Raw genomic sequence first — 6,168 nt, 5'->3', positions numbered from 1 at the left:
TTAGGTGCATAGGGCCCTAAAAAATTCTTCCAGGTCGGCAGAAACTCGCCTGGAGTTTCAGAAGCTAGCTCCAATTTACATGTAATCATCTAAGTCTATCTGCTATCAAGTTCTTAGAGGCAGTGATCTCTGGGAAGAGGAAGAAAAATGAAAGGGAAATAAAATTGAACAACTGTCTGTGGAGAAACCAGCTGTACATGATCAATTTCCTTCCATGGAATCTCTATTTATCTGAAGGGAATTTCTTCATCAGAAGAAGGTATATGAGGAGGAGACAGGGCAGGGCAGCTTAGAGATGGACAGTGACTCATCTGGGATGGAATCAAGAGCTAGCATGTGGCAGACACTGAGCCCAAAGCTGAGCCTGACTCTGAATCCAGAACCTTCCCAATGCACTGTCATGCCAGAAATGAAAGCCAAGCTGCAAAGCCACCAAGAGCTGCTTCTAAGCAATTCTGAACACAAGCTGGTATTTCTGCTATTAATAATAATGAACAGTGAGAGCAGGGTGGCCACTGTCCTCTGTTCCTCCCCAAATGGCCATCACCTGAGAGAAAGTACCCACATTCACCCATGTGTCTTACCAGAAACTCCAGGTATAGTGGAGCAGAGCACTTGCAAGCAGGAGCCCAAGAAGTAAAGCAGATGACCTGCATCCAAATCCAAGAAATGTAACTCACTGAATTGTCACTGTGGCCAGGCCTGAACTTTTCCAGCCAGTCCCTTAGACTCTAGCCTGAGGACAGTATCTATTAGGATGAGATCATATAAAACATGGATGAAGGCCCCATCTGACTGCTACTGCCATTAAGAACAGTATTGTAGGATGGGTGCCAGTGGCTCATGCCTATAATCGTAATCAGGAGGCTGAGATCTGAGGACCTCACTTTGAAGCTAGCCTAAGCAGGAAAGTCAATGAGGCTCCTTATCTCCAATAAGGCAAAAAAAAAGCCAAAAGTAGAGCTGTGACTCATGTAGCAGAGTGCTAACCTTGAGCAAAAAGCTGAGGGACAACTTCTGGGGTGGGGGTGGAGGGAAGACTTACAACAAGGCCCTCTAGGACAGGTACTCTCGCTTTTGCCCATTTCCTTCAGAGCACTGTAGAGCTCCACCTTACTGACTTGCCTCTCCCTATTTTAACACAGGATATTCACTTGGCAAGTTTTCCAGGGCTACCTGGCTATCTTGTAGCCTCCACAGCAAAGAAGCTTTTTCTCTGGGATTTAACCAAGGTGCCAATACTGTCTGTGATTGGCTAACTGTGCACATTCCAGAATCAAGGATACCTGGGTCCATCTGGCTTGGCAATCTACTGTTGTGGCTTACAGCATATTGTTCAACACCTCTGTTTTCTTGTAATAGTTCTTACTCATGGGTCATAACGGTCACAATAAAACAACTAATAGGGTTACTTGTATACACACACACACCATGCACACTGCAAAAGTACTACAAAAGAAACAAGGCAACTCAACAGGGAGCTTCAGGACTCAACATCTACCACATCCTAAGTATTTCCTGCTTCTTAAGTAACTATTAATATTATTCCTATTTTGGCGCCTTTACTGGAGAGTGAACTCAGAGCTGGGGCACCGAGCCCCACTCAGCTGGGGACTGACCTATCCCTTAGCTTTATCTGCTCGAGGCTAGTGCTCTACCATTTGAGCCACACCTTCTGTTTTGGCTTTTTGAGGTTAATTGGAGATAAAGACCGTCCCAGACTTTTCTTTCCAGGCTGGCTTCAAACCAGGACCCTCAGATCTCAGACTCCTGAATTGCTAGGATTGCAGTTCTGAGCCACCCGCACCTGGCTGCAATCTTTTTTTTCTTTTACCTTGAATGTTTTTTATATCTCTTAGATATGGAGATCAGTAACCTCTGCTGCCCTCATTTTTCTTAGCTGTATTTTCTTTTTCTTAGCTCCTTCCTTAAACGATTACTTTTTATTTATTTATTTTTTATTTATTGTTTATGTTTTGTCAGTCATGGGGCTGGAACTCTGGGCTTGTGTGCTATCCCCCAGCTCTTCAGCTCAATGCGAGTGCTCTACCTCACCACTTCCGGTTTTCTAGTGGTTTATTGCAGATAAGAGTCTCACTAACTTTCCTGCCCAGGCTGGCTTTGAACCAGATCTCAGCCTTCTGAGTAGCTAGAATTACAGGTGTGAGCCACCAGCACCTGGCCCTAAAATGATTTTTGTAGGAACTTCATTCCTTATCTGGTAAGAGGAACAATAATTTCACCTACTAATAAGTAGGTTGTCACAGATAGCAGTCTGAGTATGAGGCCTGGCATATAATATCTGCTTACTGAAACAGGCATGTCCTGCAAGGGCAGAAAGAGAGGGGGCCAATGAATGGGACCCCAGGAGTACAAGGCATCTCTTCCCTGATCACACTAAGAGCTCCCTGAGGACAGGGATAGAATCCTCAGATTTATTACCCCACATGGACAATAGGCTGATTCTATACATGACTGATGTCACAGAGACCTTAGTACCCAGGACTGATGTCACAGAGATCTTAGCACCCAGGGTAGCTCCTCTGTGCCAGGACAGGAAGGAAGGAAGAGGACAGGGTGCCTCATAGACCGGCAGCTCTTGAAGTAGCTCACCAGGTGACAAAATGAAGACAAGAGTGTAATGAGGAGACCATCACATCATCTGGAAGCTTTTCCCACCAGAGGTAAGACTCCAAATATCAGCTCTGACTTTTACCAATCTTGAGATTGCTCCTCATGAGCCTCAGTTTCCTCATCTGTACAAGGTGGAAAATTATTGTCTTGATCAAATACGAGGACAGGGGAGCCCTTGTTCCACAGAAAGGGAGAGATTTTTTTTCTGAAGGTAAAAACTAACCTCCTAGCCAGCTACTAGTGTTTCACACCTGAAATCCTAGCTACTCAGGAGGCTGAGATCTGAGGATTATGGTTTTCAAAAAGCTCAGAAAGAAAGGTAAGTCCTTGAGTCACATAACTCCAAATAACCACCAAAAAGACAGATGTGGAGCTAGGACTCAAGTGGTAGAACACTAGCCTTGAGGGAAAACAAACAAATGAAATCAAACAAAAAATCTCCTGGCATTGCATGTAAGACCTAGGCCTGCATTCAAGCCATCCGACCAGCAAGAAGGATAAAAAAAAAAAAACTCTCCTCAAACAAGAACACAACCTAAGAGGCTTTCAGCTGAACGCAACTAAAATAAAAATGGGAGAGCCAATTGTTTCCTGAGGATGACTATTTATGAGGCCAATTTCATTTTCAAGTGATAAAAAAAAAAAAAATGAGTCCCCAAAGCAGCCTATGTACAGCCTAGAGTCCAGAGGAACACACCCAACCCGAACATTGATTAACTCTGATTAAGTGCCACAGACACTTGTGGCACTTAATCAGAGCCATAATCAGAGCGATAATCCAAATAATGATCAAGATAAAGTGTGGCAGAGGGGAGGAGAGAGATGTAGGTGGAAAGGAATAGCTCTTGTTTTTGTTTTTTTTTTTCCTCAAGAAAAAACTTCTGCCTGGAATAGATTAATTCTATCTACATATTAATGTGGATTACTAATTAATGACTTGAAAATGCTTTCAACACAAAATGCTAAGCAAATGCTTAAAAATAACGAGTCTCTGGATATGTCTCCAAAAGAAATATGCTAGCTTCCTTAATTTTTTCTCCCTTTTATAACATTTAAAATGTTATGGTTTGAAGGAAATGGAAGGGAACTATAGAAATTCACTTAAAGCACAAAATCAGGAAATTGGAAAACCTTGTCAGGTAACTAACTTCCTTGGAGCCCCTATGAATACTCTCACTGCACATTCCCCAGTGCACTAAGAGCACTGTTTTACACATCTGAGCTGCAGTTCATTCTTGGGATGCTTTAGCACAGATCATGTCTTGTTTGTCTTCATAGCCCTGCACACAACACTGTACCAGGTGCACAGCAAACAGCCAATAATGTGTTACATCACCAGGCCTTCTCAAAAGAGATGGGCATACCTAGATACTCAGGAAGCTGAGATCTGATGATAGCAGTTCAAATCCAGGGCTGGGAAGGTCGCTCAGTGGTAGAGTTCTTGCCTTGCATGCCTGAGGCCCTGGGTTCGATTCCTCAGCATCACATAAGCAAAAAGAAAAAAGCTGGAAGTGGCGCTGTGGCTCAAGTGGTAGAGTGCTAGCCTTGAACTGAAGAGCTAAGGGACAGCGAACAGGCCCAGAGTTCAGGCCCCACGACTGGACCCCCCCTCCAAAAAAAAAAAAAAAAAGAAGTTCAAATCCAGCACAAACAGAAACATCAATGAGGCCCTTATCTCTTATGAATCAGCAAAACCCCAAAATGGAGGTATAGCTTAAGTGGTACAGCACCAGCCTTGAATGAAAAAGCTAAGGGACAGCACCCAGGCACTGAGTTCAAGCTCTAGTACTGGCACAGAAAGAGACAAATGGGGGATAGGGGGGGAGTAAAGTTTAAAAAAGGATGAAAAAAAGAGATTCTTGACATTGGAGAACTATGAAGGCCCATGGACTAGGTGATCAAAGTCAAAATGAGCATAAAAATACATCAACTTTGTGCTAAGAATAGCATATACTTCTCTAGTTTTCTTCTCCCAAACCCATGAACTTCCATCTAAAATTGAAAACACACGAGATGAATCCCTACAGATTCTAAGGCATGTCTGACTAGGGCTCCTCAAAACCATCCAAGCTGCCCCCAAACAAGGGCAGTGTCAGAAGCTGTCACAGCCAAGATGAGCCCAAGGTGCCATAGCAACTCAATGTGAAGAGGTTTCCTGGAAGGATTTCAAAGAAGTAGAAACAAGCCTGAGAAGACCAGAGCCCAGCTAAAGTCTCACAGACAGAGCAGGAACCCCAACCTTCCCTCAGATACTCTTGATGAAGACATTCTCACTGACAAGGCCTATGTGAATTTGTCATTGAAATGCAAATCCTCCTTCTCTTGAACACAAGTCCTGTATAATTTGGCACTGAAGCACCTCATGGACCACAGAGCACCATGTAGCAAGAGTCAAAACTGAGGCCCAAAGTTGGAACCAATGTCTTTCCAATTTCTAGTTTAGGATCTGGTGCTCTAGTGAGGTTGATGCTTCCACACTGGCCAGATCCAAAACTCTCCTTGCTATCCTGGACACACCAAGAACCAGTTTAGGACTCTTGAATAAATTTCTGTCAAATCCCAGCTTCTGGTCTTTGCTAGCATTGTGGCTGGTGTGATGCAAGGACATATGTGTAGAAAGTGGTTTGGTATTTAGCTACATGTCCTTTTGCCATGGGTCACTATGCCAGGGCTACACAGAAAGTCCATCCCTGGCAGGGTAAAGATTCAGACATAAACAAACAGCTTCCAAGGGGCTGGGAAGGTAGCTCAGTGGTAGAGTGCTTGCCTCACATGTATGAGGCCCTTGGTTCAATTCCTCAGCATCACATAAACAGAAAAAGCTATAAGCGGCACAAGTGGTAGAGTGCTGGCCTTCAGCTGATGAGTTAAGGGACAGCGCCCAGGCCCAGAGTTCAAGCATCAAGACCAGAAAAAAATAAAAAAACAAGCAACAACAACAAAAACAGCTAACTAGGGTGTGTGGAAAAGGCAAAGTTCTGCCAGGCTGGCGAGATGGCTACACTTCCCCTGTGCGGGCCCCATCCATCAGCCTCCCTGAGGGATCTCATTTTCCAGCTCCTTGTAGGGCACATTTTCTAAATATGAACCTGTTTCTGATATGAGAATCAAAGTGCTCCAACTGCAAGATCATAAATACTCAAAAGCGACTGCTAATAGCAGTGGCAGTTTGCAAAATGCCAATTGGATCATGAAATGGATGTCATAAATGACATTCCTTGCTCTCCCATAATCACAGAGGTATTGTGCAGGGTTTTGGGGGTTTTTTATTTTTTGTTTTCTGGTGGTTTTCTTTTTCTTTCTTTTTAATTGATGAGATCTTCTTTTAAGTAGGTTCACAGGGGCTCCCTGAGATTTCAGGTAGAACCTTGAAAATTACTTAAAAGAAGCCTACAATTCAAGCATACAAACAAGTCAAAAATATACTTAATTAGTCAGTCGCCAGTAGCTCATACCTGTAATCCTAGCTACTTAGGAGGCTGAGATCTGAGAATCATGGTTCAAAGCCAGCCCAGGCAGGAAAGTCCGTGAGAT

Source organism: Dipodomys spectabilis, unplaced genomic scaffold (genome assembly GCF_019054845.1).
Source record: "Dipodomys spectabilis isolate Male_0828 unplaced genomic scaffold, ASM1905484v1 ptg000491l, whole genome shotgun sequence".
Taxonomy (NCBI): domain Eukaryota; kingdom Metazoa; phylum Chordata; class Mammalia; order Rodentia; family Heteromyidae; genus Dipodomys; species Dipodomys spectabilis.
The sequence above is the reverse complement of the archived record's forward strand: the minus strand, read 5'-3'. Positions refer to the sequence as shown.